This window comes from Oryzias latipes, chromosome 3 (assembly GCF_053564925.1).
Source record: "Oryzias latipes strain Hd-rR chromosome 3, Olatipes_Hd-rR_3.1".
NCBI classification, from domain to species: domain Eukaryota; kingdom Metazoa; phylum Chordata; class Actinopteri; order Beloniformes; family Adrianichthyidae; genus Oryzias; species Oryzias latipes.
Window position 1 is genome coordinate 2,600,361 of NC_136239.1, and position 17,850 is coordinate 2,618,210.

The 17,850-nt window shown below is 45.2% G+C and overlaps 1 protein-coding gene across 4 annotated transcripts in view; it reads right to left on the reverse strand.

Annotated features, from left to right (window-relative positions):
• LOC101158088 (SH3 and multiple ankyrin repeat domains protein 2) overlaps positions 1-17,850 on the reverse strand; it is a 314,876-nt gene that overhangs the window by 106,682 nt on the left and 190,344 nt on the right. The window lies entirely within an intron of this gene.

Consider the following 17,850-nt stretch of genomic DNA (forward strand, 5'->3'; position numbering starts at 1 on the left):
GAGCTTCAGAACTTGTTGAAAAAAGAGGAGCATCTCTGTCTGAACGATGCAGAGCTTCGTCTTCTGGGACAAACAGAGCATTTGAATGATCACACTGCTTCTGCAGACCCTCACAGAGAGCAGATGGGACTGAAGGCAGAGCCACTGTGAAGCCGCCTGCATGGCATGATGACGTGGCGCCTCTTAGTGGCCAACCAGCATAACAACAAATGAAGGCTGAAATGACAGAAATGTCTGCATTTAGCCATTAGAGTTTCAACAGTTCAAAACAACTCTGTTTTTTCAGAAAGAAAAAAAACTTTCAATTAAGCTTTTGAATTAAAAAAAAGGAAACATTGCAGTGTTTCAGATCAAAACCACCATCCGTGTTGAGAGATAAAGACAGAGAAGATGAAGCAGAATGGCAAAAACATAAAAACTAGTTTGAAAATGGAGAACAGGAGAGGGGTTTTTTTCTTTTCAAAAAAGTGGGTCACCTTGCCCTGTCGACTGCACTCCTCCTCAAACCTCCACGAGCCTTCAGAGAGCTAACCCCATTCAACATTTTCCAAGGAGAAAGCCACGGACAAACCCCCAGCCTTCCACTCGCTGCCTTTTGCAGAGCTCTGACGTGTTCTGGGAGACAGCTGTGTTTCATAAAATGCACTGGTCAATCAAGCCTCCCTGCACCAGACACATGTTGTTTTGAGAGATCAACACAGATCTCATGTTCTCCAAAGGAACCCAAGCAACAATCTGTCGTCTGTGCTGTTATTTTGAAAATTCTCAGTTGGACCGATTCTTACTTGCAGGTAGGGCTGCAGGATATGAGAAAAACTCACAACATGCCATATTAGGGATCAACATTGCGATGACAATATAATGTATGAACAAATAGCAGTACAGTCTTCAGTACATCCAAAACAGTGCAGCCAGAATCCTAAAAGGAGTCAGGAAATATGAGCACATCACCCCCATCCTGAAATCGCTGCACTGGCTTCCTGTTTCATCAAACTTCTCACCATCTCCTACAAATGCATGACCGGTCAGGGACCACCATACCTCCAGGAACCCCTCATTCCCCAGAAACATACCCGTACCCTCCGTTCATCAGGCAGCTTCCCTCTTCAGGCCCCCCCCACCAGGCTCCGCACGGTGACACGGAGACAGAGCATTTAGTTCTGCTGCACCGAGGCTCTGAACTCCCATCCTGTTCATCTCAGAACATCACAGACCCTGGACCCCTTTAAAGCCTTTTTAAAGACATTTCTATTTAAAAAAAAGCCCATGACTGATGATAGTTTTTATTTTTTTTTGCTTGTTGTTACTTTTATAGTTTTAAGTTAGTTTTGTATCAAAATGTGCACATTTTTTTCTTTTTAATTGAGTTTTTATTCATATCTTGTAGCATTTTGAAGTTTCATATAATGAAAAGTGCATTATAAATACAATTTATTATTATTATTAAAACATCCAAAAACATCATTTCCATTTCACTGCAACAGTTTCATTTAGAAAGGAGTCAACATTCCTTCAATTATATTCCAAATAAAACTACATGGGAGGTGAGCATCTAACTTAAAAAGGCTTTATCCGATTGGTCCAATGCGTAAATGGATTTATTTCATTTGTTAAATACTTCAAGCTGCCATAAGATTGTTTTAGCACATTTAAGGTAACCATTTGTTACGCTGTTTGCCGTCTTTTGGGATGTGCGTATTGCACAGCTGGATATCATGATAACGATAAATTTGGGATTTGTTTTGTAGACCTGGTAGCTAGCAGAACAATTTTGCATTCAGCCATAAAGATGTTGAAGTTAATCACACTAAATGTATTTCTACTGAATATGAAATCCTTTACAATTATGCTACGTATTGATGCGGGTGAACAGTTTATAAGTTCATCGTGTTTTGAGAGTTTTGTTCTGCAGAACCACATCAAGACCAGGAACAGAACCGGACTAATCAACTTTATGAACAAAATCACAAAGTTCAGCACTTCTTCAATCAAAAGGCAAACAGAAACTAGAAGGAGCTGCATTTCCTGAAGAAAATACAGGGTTGAATGCTGTATTGCTGAATGAAAATGAAACTTAAAGGGTAATAATTGGCTAAAATAAATAAATAAATGATCAAAGTTGACCATAAATAAAGTGAAAACAGCAAAAAACAAAAAAGATATGATTGTGAAAAATGCCAGAGTATCGAACCAGCGAGCTTCTGCACCAAGGATTCCCCATGTGTTACAATGGAGGATAAAATCCTGGAATATCTTGAAACGTTCAAGGATTTAAAGGACCAAAAGCCAAAGCTGGTAAAAGCCGAAAGAGCTGAACATTTGAACAGTTGGATGGTTGAAATAGATGAAAACTTGTAGAAGTTAAGAGACAAAAAATGTCGGAAGATACCAGAATAAAAAAAGAGAAACAGGAAAACAATGGATTAAAGGCTTTATAGCTCTATAAATGATGATTTTGAACTTTACGCAGCTTATGGAAAATATTTTGTGGGAGTAAAAAGTGATCATGGGCTGAAATTGGAACAGAAGCGTCTGCCTCTTTAACAGTATCAACATTTTTTCAAAACAGATGTCACATATTTTAACGTCATGTTAGTCATGTGGAGGCGATCTGTATCAAACATATTACAATCTTGAAGATCACACTTAATTTCAAGCAGTGTTACATTTATACATTTAAATCATGTTGACAAAACATGAAATAGCTATGTTTTGGCCTTTGCCTCTTAATTTTGGATAAGTAAACCCCGTCTGTCAAGAAGCATCCCAGGAGGGAAAACTATGCAGTCAGTGAGTAACTCACTGGAGTAACTTGTAAAATCTAAGTTGAATTTACTCTAATAAATGAATTTAAGGAGGTGGAAGGCGTTATATTTAGTATTAATTTTGCTTATTTTCATGGGGAAGAGCTTTGTAATCCACTTTTGTCGTAGTTATCAAAGTTAAGGCTCTGTGCGCCACGTCTGCCCCTCCCAGCCTCAGCCCTTGGCAACAGGTAGGGGGAGGTGTCTGCGGTATGTTGTACTTTCATGCCGCAGACAGATTCATCGGTAAACGCGGTGAGTTCCAATGATGAGCACGGTGAGCAGTCATGCCGTGGGAATTCACACTTGATGACGGGGCGCGCGGGCACGGCGTTTTTTATTTCCACAGGCGGAAACTTTGCCAGGGTAATTCATCGCCACTTAACCCTTGTGCTATCTTGTGGGGTCCAGATGACCCCCCCCCCCCCTTCCATTGACGTGTTCTCCCTACCATGACAAAGGTGGATAAAGGTGGAAAGATTTCATGTAATCCATGGACACCAGTGAAGATCACAAATCATTGAAGGAAAAAGGTTCAGAGCACTATCTAGTGGGTCTAGATGACCCATCTGGACCCCACAAGACAGCACAAGGGTTAAGTGGATTTCTTTTAGCTAGATTCCGCTTTGTGGAGACCGAATTTAAAGGAAAATGTGAGAAGCTACTAAGTAAGTAAAAGCCGAATCATCATCCAGTGAACTAAAACACCACAGCCTTGTGTATTCCTGGACATTATGTGCTGACTATTGTCGTGAGTTACCTTCTTTAAGAAACACAAATTGACTTTATAAACCGGTTTAAACCTGCAGAAGTGGATCTGATTGGAAACTTTGTTTGACTTCAACTCTCACTCCCGCTGAAGGATGGAGGGAAGGCTGGTTTGAGGCCAGTAACCAGGCAACCACAGGGTTCACCTGACCTTCAAACGTGACCCTGTTTCAGCCTAAATTGGGCTGCCGTTGATGAGACAGGAGTCCACCATGTCACAGCTGAAAGAAGAGCTTCACAGCCTCAGTAACAGTTAAATACTGCAGAAGCGTTAAAGGTAAAAACGGAGTCCGGATGGTTTATAAGGTCAGGATGAAGAACCAAACCTTCACACCTTCACCTGCCGTGTTTTCTATTATCATATGGAAACTTTGTCAATGTCACAAGAAGCAAAAAATATCCAACAGATTCAGTGACTACTTCAGCAAAACAACTGAAGGATTCTGGGAAAAGTAATGTTTGTGCCAAAACAAGAAATACAAACCGCCTAAAGTAAGAAAAAAAAAAGTGTCAAACTTTGTAAAAAAAAAAAAAAAAAAAAAAAATTAAAGTAAAACAAGATTTTTAGGCTTCACTTGTCACTTTAACTCCAAAAAAGTCCTTAGTTTGCAGATGTGGATATTGCATATGACCCCTTCTCTAATCCTGGACTGTTCCTCACACGTGACCTCTGCAGAAGAATTTCAACTCCAGACTGACTTCTGATTGGTCCCCTCATCCTCTGCGCTGCTTCAGATTAAAGGCATGTCAGCAGATGGACCAGGATTACTCCAGCAACCATGTGGACACCAAATCTAGATTCTTCAATTCCTTTCGCATCAGATCCTCTTCATGATTAGAGGGTATTGTCTGTTGCCGTGCAGTTTGTGACAGAACGGACGTTTCCAGGACAAAACCACAGCATCACCTTTAATCATTTAACTTAATGAAAACAGGATCATCAAACGTCCAGGAGCTGCAAGCAGTGACCGGTTTTGTTCTCCGCTGACCGGTTCATCAGTTTTCAGAGGATTCTGTCGTTTTTTTTTTTTTTTTTTTTTTTTTTTTAATTTCTCCTGTCCAACAGCTGGGCAGACAGATGAGAGCTGAGGGCCTCTTGTGTTGGACATATTTTACTTTAACAAGAGGGGTTATTAATCTTCAGACAAACCAAAGGTATGTCTGAATAAACCCCTTTTGTAATTGAGGCCAAACTTTATTAATTTCAAACATGTCTGAAAATCTTTGGTGTTGGACCGGACGAAAAAGGAAAGAGGGGAAGAAGAGAGAGGGACGTTAGGGAGAGGGGGGGTAGGAGGGTGATAGTAGGAGGGGAAGGGGGATAAGACCATGAAGCAGCATAAAGCAACAAGTTTACTGGTTGTTTATCATTATGGTAAGGTTCAAATGTAGTACAAAAAGGGCGGGGCCTGTCCACACACACACTCAAATGTTATAAACACACCTGCTAGCTGCAAAAATGTCCACCTGTCGACATGTACACAAAACAGATAGTGTTCACACACGCATACTTACGCCTTAAAACCAACTAGTGTGAAACATTTCAGTCATTCAGTCATGCAAGCTATTAGTGCAAAGGTGAGCTAACACCAGTGCTCAGGTGAGGTTTTATGTTCTTCTAAAATGGATGGTGGAACGTGAAAAGAAGGAGGGAGAGTGCCCAGCCACCCCCACACCCATACCCCCGCCGCAGCAGCAGCGGCAGCCGGAATCCCCCCAATGCCACACGGGAACCGGCAGGGAACAACCGCCGCCCGGGCGACCAAGCCCGCCACCCAGGCCAGGGCCAGCAGGACCGTCGCAAGGCCCCCAGAGCCAGAGAGCAGGGAGGCATGGAGGGAAAGAGAGCGCCGCCCCAGCCCAGCCAGGAGAGCAGCCCCCCCGCCGCGCCGGGAGAGACCAACGCAGGGCCCCACCCGAGAAGGACGCCCATAGCCCCAGACGAGCACCCCACCACCACCCAGGAGTTCCAGGCATCCCCCCGCCCCAACCCCAGGTACGAGCCAGGACCCCCCAAGGGAGACCCGCTCCGCACTCCAGGCAGCCACCCACCCGGCCCACGGTTGGTCCAGGGAGGAGCAAGGACCAGAACCCACCCCCCAGTGACACGAACACCCCCGGCTCAGGTGTAATGTGAACCCCCCCACCGCGCGGAGAGAGCACCGCCGGGCACAGGAAGCCGGCACCCCGGGGACACGGCCGCCGTCGCAAAGGGGCCCGCACCCCCCACCAGGGAAGGGGTAGGGGACAGATGGACCCAGGTCCCACCTTCCTTGCAAAATGTGTGTGCGTGTATGTGTGTTTGAGAGGGTGTGTGTGTGCATGTGTGTGTGTTTATGTTGGGATGTATATATTGAGGGGGGAGGGGTGTGTGTACTAAGGGGGGTGCAGTAAAAATTGGCGAGTAGGGCACTAAGGGGACATCTCCTGATTACTCACAGTGACGTCCCCTCACCCTCCCCACCAAGGGGCCCTAAATGTCTAAGGTGCGGTTAAAATTGGCGGGTAGGGTGCTAGGAGGACATCTGCTGCTTGCTGGCAGTGATGTCCAAGCACCCCCCCTACCAAGGGCCCTACATGTCTAAGGTGCAAATAAAACCTAAAGAGGGGGGGCCCACTCCATACGGCAACCATAGGAGGGGGGCCACTGCCTAGTAACCCCCCCCAAGGCTCATCGCAGGCTAAGCCCCCCACCCCCTCACCCTAATATGAGGTTATATGAGGAAGGGGGTAAGTTGGGGACAGCTGGTAGACTGTCCCCCGGTGGTCAAACACCCACCCCACACAGAGAGAGAGGAGCCAGAAAGCGTCGCCCCCCCCCCCCCCCCCCCCCCCGGGGCAAGCCCAGGCCCCCACCCCCAAACGCCGGCCCTAGAAGAGCTCTGGTCAGGCCTCGACGGGACCGAGGCAGCCAACCGGCCGGGGAAACCGCCGATGGCCTCAGCGGAGACCCCGACCCGTCAACCCCCCCTGCCCCGTACCAATAGTGCCCCCCCCCTCCCCAGAATGCCCCCCCACAGGACAGGGCCGACAAGACTCCCCACCCCAGACCCCGCAGCCGAAGCGGATGACACCCAGAGCGACCGGGGGCCCCAAGAGGGCCGATCCCAGCCCCAGATTCTGTCGTTTTGGACATAGAACTCTGTTGTTCTTTTGGTTTTTTGTTGTCTCTTTTTCTTCGCTGCTGCCACTGTTTATTATCTTTAAGGAGCAGCTGAAAATGGCTGCTGATCCGGTGGTCCTGGGACCCGCCCGGTGCTGCACGCTGCTGGAGGTTCGAGGCTCGAACCAGAGGCGTTTGCTTTCACACCCGTCAGATAAAGTCAATCGCTGAGTGCAAAAACAGAAGAAAGCTCTCCCTCCATCACTGCAGAGGCCGTTTAAATCCAATGAAGTGCTAGTTACTACGTGTTTATCCATACTTTACAGAGGAATCACCTGCAGCAAAAACAAACATGCTTGAGCTGAACACTAGTGCAAACACAGAGTCTGATCTGATGAGCCACAAAACAAAAAGAAGTCTAAGCGTGTTTACATCTCCTCCTGTTTAGATTCATGTGCCTTTAAAACGGCAGAGAAGATTCACAAAAAAGTTAAACTTTAGAAATACAGATTTAAATTTTGACGCCCCTTTCTTGGGGGGGGGGACTGGCTGACAGCTGTCAATCAAATCCTGAGTTTTGTAAAAAAAAGAAAAAGGGCAAACAGGAGGTGGACCGGTGTAGTAACACACCCACTGAGCCTGTTTTAACACACAGGTCACCCGTCAATCAAAGGGCCACACCCTTGTTTCAGCACAACGCTTTCAGAATTTTAAAAACCAAAAATTGTTAAAAGCTAAGCCCAACATTAGCCACAGCGTTTGGGAAAGTTCCCACTCATGTCTGTGACAGCCAATAGGATCTTACATTGAAGGGAAGTTTGCACTTTTGTGCAGATGACACGTTTATCATCACTAGAGGGCGCTGTTCTTAGGCAGCACTGGGCCCACAAAAGAGAGGATGTGCAGAACCTCCTGTTCCCGCTAGAGCTGAGTCAGCTGCTTGTGTGCTGAAGGAAAGCGTTTGACAGTCAGACCTCAGCTTTAGTCGTTTATGTTGAAGTCAGGTCAAACAAAAAAAAGGGATTCTGACCCGAACCTGCGCTCACAAGTCTGATGCTCGAGTCCCTACAGCAGAAAAGCCTTGTTTTCTCCTTCAGCCGGCTTGAACATCGCGGGCCTCCCCAGCACGTCACTCAAAGACCCACAGTGGGTCTTCTAGGCGCTCCAGGCTCGCCTGCACTCATCAAGTCTGTCAGAAAACAGCCTTTGACTCTCACAAGTCCCCGAGGAGATTCAAAGCAGCAACACCTTCTCAGACCATCTGAAAAGATGTTTAGTCTGTGGTCCTAACATCTGGAGAAAAGCCTGCCAGAAAAAAAAACATTTCTACATGGTAAATGGTGTAAACCTGTCTCACACTCTTTTACCTTCCTCGATCGCCCAAGGTGCGGTACAGTCAAAGTCCTATTCACACATTCACACATGGATGGCGGTACTTGTGCCAAACTCCATGTCACGGTGGTGGGGTGGCTCGAGAGCCGGTTGGACCCAGATGCAGAGGCAGGAGGCACAAAGTTCGGGGGCAAGGGGTTTAATTACCAACACAAACAAAAAGCGCTGCCGAGCAGGATGACAAAACCAAAAAACAAAAACTCACTGTGACGTGGCATGAGACAAGGAACGAGGAACGAGGAACATGGCATGACATGAACACCAGAACAGGAATAATGGACCAACACAGGAGGAAGGCAGAGACAAGACTTATATACAGACAGGGCAGACAAGACACAGGTGGACACGATCGGGGCTGATGGGGACCAAAGGAAGTAAAACTCAAGAAAACAGACAAGACAGGAGACTTTCAAAATAAAACAGGAAACAGAAACAAGACAGAACAAGGACCAAAAACAAGACAACAAGTTCAAATCATGACACTCCATGCTACTGTGACAAGGAAATTTCCCATTCGTGGGATTAATAAACAAATCTGATCTAATCTACTGACCAACACTGGCGCCAATCTTCCATCAGAGGCAAGGGGGGGTTTGGTGTCTTGCCCAAAGAGACACTCTGACATTTGGACAAGCAAGGCGGGAATCGAACCTGCAATAGGTCAATCGCCTGACCAATGCACCACAGCCTAAAGCCCTTTAAGAAAGATTTCATGGTGTGTTCAAGTGCAGAATCCATCCATCTATCCATCCATCCACCCATCTATCCATCCATACATCCATCCATCTATCCGTCATCCATCCATAAATCCATCCATCCATCCATCCATCCATCCATCCATCCATCCATTACTGTGGGAGGGAACCGGAGAGCCTCGTGTATTGCAGGAAACTCCACACATAAAGGATTTAGCCAGGATTTGAACCATTTTATGCTGTTATGTACAATAAAGATAATGTTACCAGGCAAATATCATAGTGGAAAATGTGCTACTAGCTCTGTATTAATTTATTTCAGACTTTGTTTTGCAGAAAAAATATGTTTTTCTATCATTTGAGTTCAAGTTTGCATTTTCTTTTATGGTGTAAGAAGATCAAATTATTCTTATTAACTTCAAAATCCCTGAGGGAATATTTTCATGTAATTTTGCAGCAGAATCTGTAATTCTTTTTGCTCCGATTTGTTAATGAAGCTCTGCAGGAAAAATGATGATGTAGCTGTTTGAACAGGTTTTTGATTGAATTACAGTAGAACATCACAGCGGCAGCAGCAGCAGCAGAAGCAGCAGAAGCAGCAGATTGTCTGCATCTCAGCTTTTATGGAAATGGAAGTCAAAGCCCGACAGCGGCGATTAGCGAACAGCCCAGGCCTCCACACAAACATCTCATTTCTCTGCAAATCTAGCTGGGAAGCTGTTGCCATGACGCCCGAGGGTGACTGACAGCTGTCACCCTGTGGTTGTGTGTGTTGGGGGTGTCATAGTCTGGCATCACGTGCCTCCGTGTTGCATTCTAAGAAACTGACATGTCAAGCGGAAGCGAAGGGAAACCACAGAGATGCTGTCGTGTGTGGGCGCAGGAAGGCGGAGCTAAAAGTGGGTGAAGGAGCCTCAAAGAGCGGGGTTTGGTCCAGCAGGACAACCCAACATGGCTTCACTCAGCCGCTGGGTTTTACCAGGTGATCCTGAAAGTTCCTCTGCTCTCATGGCCTGTTCACACCTCCATCACACAGGAACTGCTTTGATGCCTAATGAGAAGACACACATGAGCTTCTCCCACCTCCCTCATCTTTTCATCATGGCACAGCCTCGGGTGAAATTTTCCTCTCAGTAATTCCCAGCTGTCCACAGCTCAGCCAAAAGAAAATCCCATTTACGTTAGAGTATGAACAGACTCTGGAGGCAGCAGGATGCGGCTGTTTGTGCCGGACTGAACCTTCAGGAACCCACAGCACGTGTGCTGAAGGAGAAGGTGAGCCGACGTGACACGGCTCTGTGCAGGTTTTTCACAGTTTGGAAACGGTGACATTTGTGTCAGATGTTCAGAGCGTGTGAGATGTGAGAAGCCGGCACACACCGAGGTAATAATGGTCCTGTAAGTGGGCCAACAGGAGCTGCGCAGAGCAGAGGCCCTCCGTGTCCCGGATTCCCAGACCCTGATACACCAGGAGCCATTAGATTACAGACCCACTTCACGAATCATTTCAGATTTTATAATTACGACCCGCAAGGTCGTCTTTTTCTGTGGGTGAGGAGAAACTGGGTTTGCCCTCATGAAGCAGGTGTCCACGGTCACAAAAGGACTTCAGCTCCACTAAGGTTCACAGGATTTACTTAAGCACACGCAAGGCTTTAAGGGGACAACAAGAAGTGGCGACATAGAAAATGCAGAGAATTTAGAATGTATGAACATTGATCAACAAAGAGAAGTCCTGTTTACTGTGCGTACAAATATGAATTAAAAAAGGGAACTGTGTACTAATGATATTTTAGTGGGTGTACAATTACAACATTGATCTTTCAATTCAACTTTGTATAATATGTTGAAACATGCATTGAAAGAAAATGTCTTCAGTCCTGTAAAAGATCCAGAACGTGGATGAAAAATAGACCACACCATGGCAAATAAAAGTCAGCAAATACAAAAACAAATGTTGTTCAAGTTCATTCTCTTTAGAAGAGGCTCCAACGGGTCTTTTTTTGCCCTCGGGCTTCACAAGAAGTACAAGTTGCACTTCTTCCCCTCTCATGTTCCAAACAGGAAGAACAACAAGGAGCCAAAATCCTGTAGACATCTATAGAGAAATGAACAGCTGTTCCTGAGTCATTCTGTCGGTCAGAAGAACCGTTCTGGATCTGACACCTTTTTAACAGATAATTCTCATTTTTTTCATGATATTTTTTCTTTATCGCAAGTCACTGAAGTTATAAACTGACCAATTACATCCTTCAGGAGAAGCCTGTGTGCGTTTTGTTGTCTGGCTGTTTTACTCTGTTTTGCCCTTTGTTTTTCTGATCTTGTTATGTTTAATTCTTTCTGCACCATGACTGAGAGGGAGGGAGAGGAGGATCACTCCATTATGTTGAAAAACGTTTGTACGTCAAATAAAGCCGGAGTGCATTCTGACTAGGGATGTGTGTGGGCATGATATGTATGCTGATATTGTACATTTTCTTTTTTTTTTATCAATATGACTTAGAAATCCTCTATCTGAATTTAATACGCCTTTCATGGTAATAAAATTGTGAAATTCCATTTATTTAATGATCACAATGTTACTGCAACTGTATCTCACATATAAGTTGCTTTTACCCAAACAAATTCATAGCACTTTTATTTTGGTAACTTAAAATACAGAAAGGGAACATTCACCATTTTCTGATTTCCACAACAAAATATTTTTCAGTATAAGAAAAAACAAAGAATGAATGTGACTTAACCACTAAGGTTGTAAAAGTATAATTAAGTTAATAAAGAGCTGTTTATTTTTAACCCTTGTGCTATCTTAGATGACCCCCCCCCCCTTACATTGACATGTTCTTCCTACCATGACAAAGCACAAGGGTTAATATTGATTAATGAAGCTACAGTATTTTTAAACCGTTCAGGAGCCTGAATGTTGTTTCAAAAATAAAGGAAAAAACACTAATTCTTTCCAGAAACAATAAAGTGATGATGATGAGGCAGCATGACAGGATGAAGGAGACGCTTTATTGTGGCTAAGATGTTTTTTTTCCATGACGGTCTGCTCTGCACCGTTGCAGCCACGCTTTCTCACACATGGAAGTAAACTAACGCTCATCGCCACGGCGTTGGCGTTTTTTCAGAGCGTTGGACACATCACTCTGATCCATCAGAACTAGAATCTATTGCTGGGAGGTTCTGCAGAACTTAGGCCCGCTTTGCAGACAGCATTTTGTCTCCGTGCATTAGCCGCTGTGCAGCTGCAGAGCTTCACTGGTTCTGATCTGAGCCTCTAAAAAGCACTGCAATCTATATTTTTATATGTTACTGGCAGCAACATGACTCAGAGTTTCTGTCCTGTATCCATCCCAAGTAAAAACTGAGTAGTTCATGTCTCATAACAACAAAAAAGCTGCCTCTAGCTGAGTTCTTCCTGTTGTTTTGTGCGTGTAGAGCTGCTCAGAGGCTCTGTGTTCTCTGCTGCCACCTAGTGGTTGGAGGTTGAAGTGTAAAACAAGAGTCAGACGCTGAAGGACGCTCAGGAATAAATAAACAAATATCGTCCTGACAGCATTTTGAATCGATACAAGTATCGGCAAATGAAATATCTCGATATATCGCCATATCGGTTTCTTCTAACACCCCTAATTCTAACGTATCTCTCATTTAGACGTGTTGATGTCTGATGCTATCAGTGATTCGTCGTTCTTATCTTAAATAATCATACTTAATATTTATAAGCCTATATTTCACAGCCAAGCTCTGACCACATTTTTTCATGCCATCGTTTATCCACTTTTACCAACACAAATCCAAAGTCTAAACTCTTTGCTCACATCTTTCATAGCTCATTTTCACTGGTTCTTGGACTTAGTGCTTTTTAAATATTTACTGTGATTTTGTCATGGTGCCTCTGTCAGACTCCCCCCCCCCTCCAAGCTCTGCTCTGCTCCTGACTCACAGCTGTGACCTATCATCTCATCAAGCCTCTGCTCTTCGTAAGGAGACCCAGCTCCAGCAGTCATCGCCAGTTTGTTAACCCTAATGGTTTACCTCAAGCCTCGAGGGTCACCTGAATCAAGAATCACCTCGAGCAGCAGCTGCCTAACTATCACCCCGCCGACGCCTTCAACCTCCAGAGCCACTGTCTCAGTGCTCCGCAAGAGCTCCAGCCACGTTCCACGTCAAGATCACCAGCCACGCTCACGCGGGCTCCAAGTCCCATCTGCTCACAGGCCCGCCTGGATAGATCAAAAGAAAATAAATTCCACTTACCTACCACTTACCCGTCTTCCTTCTGGGTTCCAGCACCTGGGTCCATCCCGTGCTCTGATCATGACAGATTGTTCTTTATTTACATTACTCACAATACATTAGGGATTTTCAGTGGATGTAAAGAAAGCGTTTATTTCACGTCACAGATTTTAGGGAGTCAGAAACACCTCATTTAGTCTTTTCCATAACCATCTCATTGTGTTCAGTGTTTTTTTTTAACTTATCAGAGCAAAAACCAAATCATTTTTAACTAAAAACCTTTTCAGTGTGGCATCAACGTCAACATTCTGTGGGTCCAAAAAGCTGATTTTACCACAAAGTCGTTCCAATTTCCTCATTCAAACAGCCATGAAGACATGACGCCACTCAACGGACGAGCAGCTCCACCTGACCGTGGCGCCTTCAGGTTGGAGGTAGACGGTCAGATGTTGAACTTGGTGGGTCTCAAAGTGTCATCAGCAGACTTGCATCAAGACCCAGAACTACTGGCAGAGTTTGGGACGGACCCAGGAGTCACAACCATGACCAAAACCTAACGACCTCGGACCTAAGACATGGTTAAGCAAACGCCGCACAGCCGCGGGCCCGTTTACCAGATGTGAGGGGTACTGGCGTTTCCAGACTAACAATTCAGAACTGACTCCACCGCTTTGACTGGAATGACAAACGACCGCTGCTGGTGACTCCACCCACACCAAGACACCGCCGTGAACGTTTACAGTACAGACCATGTGACCTGGACGGTGCAGCAACGGTCTACCGCCCTGTTCACTGATGAGTATCGGGTCACCTTGCCTAGTCAGCGTCGCTGGAGAAGGTGAGCGGGGATGCATCCATCCATCCGTTTTCCTCTGCATATCCGGGACCGGGTGGCGGGGGCAGCAGTCTAATCAAAAACCTATGAAGCATGTTTTTGGACAGTGGGAGGAAGCCGGAGTCCACGGAGAAAACCCACACATGCACGGGGAGAACATGCAAACTCCACACAGGAAGGCCCCCGTTGGTGTTCTGGTTCAGGTCCCCCAGCCAGGACTTGAACCAGGGTCCCTCTTGCTGTCATGCAAGAGGTCTAACCACTAACATTTCTCTAAATTTGTGTTTTTCCATGACAGACATCAACCCCCCTTGGTGCAAATGGCACTAAAATGTTCTGAATTAAATCTATAAATGAATTGTCAATCAATATGGAAACACGTTTTTTTTATCCAGATTCCATGTTTTTCCTTTTTGTAATGAGGGGGATTACCAAAACACTCCACTCATCTACTCCTGGTCTGGCCCTTCTGTCAAAGTTTAGAACCCTTTGTGGCCCACAAGTCAAAGAGCTTGCTAACCCTTAGATTCAAGAATAGTAAAGGAACACAGCCCAAATAGTCATTCACTTTATGGAGGCTCATTTTGTCCAAAAAGGTTGTCATGTGACTTTTGGTCCTGTCCTGACTGGATTGAAGCCACGCTGAGTGTTGGAGTGCTAACCACATTGTGACACAACACCTTGTTGGAAGTGTTGTGTCACGATAAAGCATGAATCATCCCCTGCAGGTTTACTCACTTCAACTAAGGCATCAGAGGTGCGCTGTGACCTAAAGCGCCGCCAGCCTCCCTGAGCAAAGCATGTGCACGAGCACATGCACCATGACTCTGTCTTAGTCTTAGGACGCTGCCAGGCCAGTCGAGCTGAAGTCAAACGTCATCAAGCTGCAGACTCATGAGCCGTTCTGGAGCAGTCATAACATGATGATGATGATGAGGAGGAGGGTGTCCCATCACTCTGGAGTCTGTCTTGAAACTTGTTCTCAACATTCTGGTTGGAATAACTCTGCAGATGCGACTAAAACCAGATCTTCTGGTGTGCAGCTCGTCCAGCGTTCCTCACCTAACAATCCCTGTCGATCACAAAGTCTGATTTCTGGAATGCTGGGGGAACCTGCGGTCAGTATTCCCTCTCCTGCTGAGTAAGGCATGGAAAACCCGCCAGGCTTCCTGGACTCTGACGTGGATCCCAGAAGACTTCAGGGAACTTCTTAGTGACTCAGCAAACAGTCACAGAGATGTGTCAGAGACAGCAGAGCGGGGATCATCCTCTAAAGGCCTCTAGATCTGATGAAGACAGTGTAATACCTCCTAACACTCAGCTGTGATACGGTAACACCAGGACAGAATCATTGGTTTCTAGAAAATATGGTTTACACTTGACTTAACTTTGTGTTTATTAGCTACTTTTTCTTGCTTCACTGACATTCTCTTTTCCTTTTTCACCAGTTAAAATTTGCTATTTTGAAATGTGTTTTTAAAAAAAAAAGGAGATAAACGTCGTGTTACGTCCTCCTGCCCAAAACCTCGGTTTGTTTGAGTCAGTAAAAGATTCTTCAGGAACGTCACCTTCACTTCTACACTACATTTTTCCTTTCATACTGGCCATTAGCAAAAGAAAGAAAGCTCAAATGAGGAAGGACGGCCGTCTCAACATTGCAACTAAAATGTGACTTGAACTACTTACAGAGATTTCCAGATTTGAATCGGGCTTCTTTAGAGCCTGATAGCTCATTTACAGCACTAGAAGGGGTCACCTGGTCCAGGTATGGTCCTAGGATCTTCCCACAGGTTGGATATAAGTTACTATAAGGGTTTTAGGAAACCATTCATTGATTCATCTTCTTAACCGTTTTGTCCCCCTTTCAGGGTCACGGGGATGCGAGAGCCACTTTGGGGAGAAGAAGCTGCTCCAGTCCTTGTCAGATGGACGTGCACTCAAGTTCAGCTGGCAGAAAAACTGCTCTGTGCTCATGGAAGCTCTGGACAGACTTGAGGGAATTTGCTTGCTGGAAGCTCACAGTGGATTCCTGCTTTACAGCACGTTGGGAGGTGAGACGGAAGGAAGTACGGACAATGCATGCTGTGGCTTAAAGAAAAGTATCTAAAACTATAGAGTACATCAGATTTTTAAATCGATTTAGATTGAAAGTCGGGTCACTGAAAGAACGGTGAAAAATGTTTTTTCACAAAACCCATTTAGAGCATCAACTACTCAAGTTGACTCTAAAGTGAAGACTTTGTTCTGAGGAGCCTGATGGAAAATCTGCCTTAATGCTGTTTGATACCAACAAAGGACAGAGTCATTTAGATTTTTCCTGGAAAAGAAAAACACTTCCTTGAAGAAAAGATTCAGATCTTGAAGTTCACCAAAGACATGATACTGATGTCCATGTTCCTGCCACAGCAACTGTCCTCCCTCACTGCTCTTCCTCCTCCTCTCCATCACTTGTCTTCCCTCTGCTCCTCCACCCTTGCTCCCAACAGCTCATCCCGCTATTATCCTCCTTTCTTGAGCAGCTGCCTCCACATCTTTACCCTCCTGCTCATCATGACTTTGTCATTTTTGTGTCTGCTCCATAATCTAACGACAATAACAGTAAATCTCTTTTCCTGGGTGGGTGCTGTTGGAGCCTCCGAGGGCCTCCATCTGCCAAAGAACAGCAGGAGGAAGATGAAGAAGAGGTCAGAGGCACGTTTTCATTTGGACTGTAGGTTACATCACTTCAAGATAACCGACTGTCTCAGTTTAATCCTCCACGTGTTGGGTGCTGCTGCTGCTGCTGCAGACAAACCTGTGGACAACCGCTTTTCTGAATGAACTTTATCAGGTTAAGGCACTGACATGTGCACACACACACACACACACATGCACAGCTATTTTTGGTTGAACCTAGTCAGATAAATAAAGAAAGTGACATTTTTGCACACATACACACTCACAAGCATACATGAAAACACACACACACAAATAGCGCGTGCAAACGTATAGCATTTGCAAAAATTCAACCTTAGCAACGGTTGCCATGGATACAGTAGTAAGCCAGCTCCTCTGATGGCACGTTTCCCAGAGGAAGCATCATGCATCATGCATGGGGGATGCTGGAATTGGATGTATACAGTAGATACTGTAGAGGAGGTGAGGACGCGCTGTCACAGACCAGCGTGTGCGTGCTGGCCGCCCTCACCCCGCCGTGCTCGCCACCAGCTACGCCTTCCTGCCACGAGAAGCTCCAACTCTTTCCCCTCTCGTTCCGGATCATTCTTCAGATCCAACCCTGTTTCTTTACGTTGTTGTCCTTTTCTGGCTGCCCCTCTCTCAGTAAAAATTGACAGTAAAACAAGAAATTTGGACCGTGGGGCGACCCCATGTTAAGCCGCTCTGGCACAAACTGGAGTGAGATCAAACACGTTCCTCAGCTTCATTTTTCTGCCTGCAGAGTTTCAGTTGAAATCCAATTACCAAACAATAGTTAAGGATATTTCCAAAGGTAGAATTATTGCTGCCTGTATTTATGCTGTAAATCTATGGCTACGTTTTTCAAGGTGATATAAAATCCTGACCATCCTGCAGGTCATTAAAGGAGAGCCTTTGAAATTATCAGGTTTCCAGTTAATTACCTATAAATACGCATATTTAAAAAAACAAACTGTTGAATGTGTTTAACCAAACTCTGAACTCATTTCCAGATGAAACTGAAACAGGTTGCAGAACTTTTGCCAGTAAAATTCAGAGTATTGCTATGCAGTGAAGCAGGAATCTGTGCCATCGCCCAGAGCTGACAACCTTCACACTGTGAAAACAGTCCAGAAGGTCGTCCTCAGTCTGACTTCATTCTCATTCCAGCACTAACTTCATCCAAAACTATCTCATAAGATATTCGCTGACATGTTCTTAACGACAAAATGTGTGAAAACAAAATCAAACAGTCAGAAATGAAAGTGAAAGCTATGATGACGCGACTTTTAAAATCTGATTCATGATGTGACTGTAATATCGGAGCAGAAACAA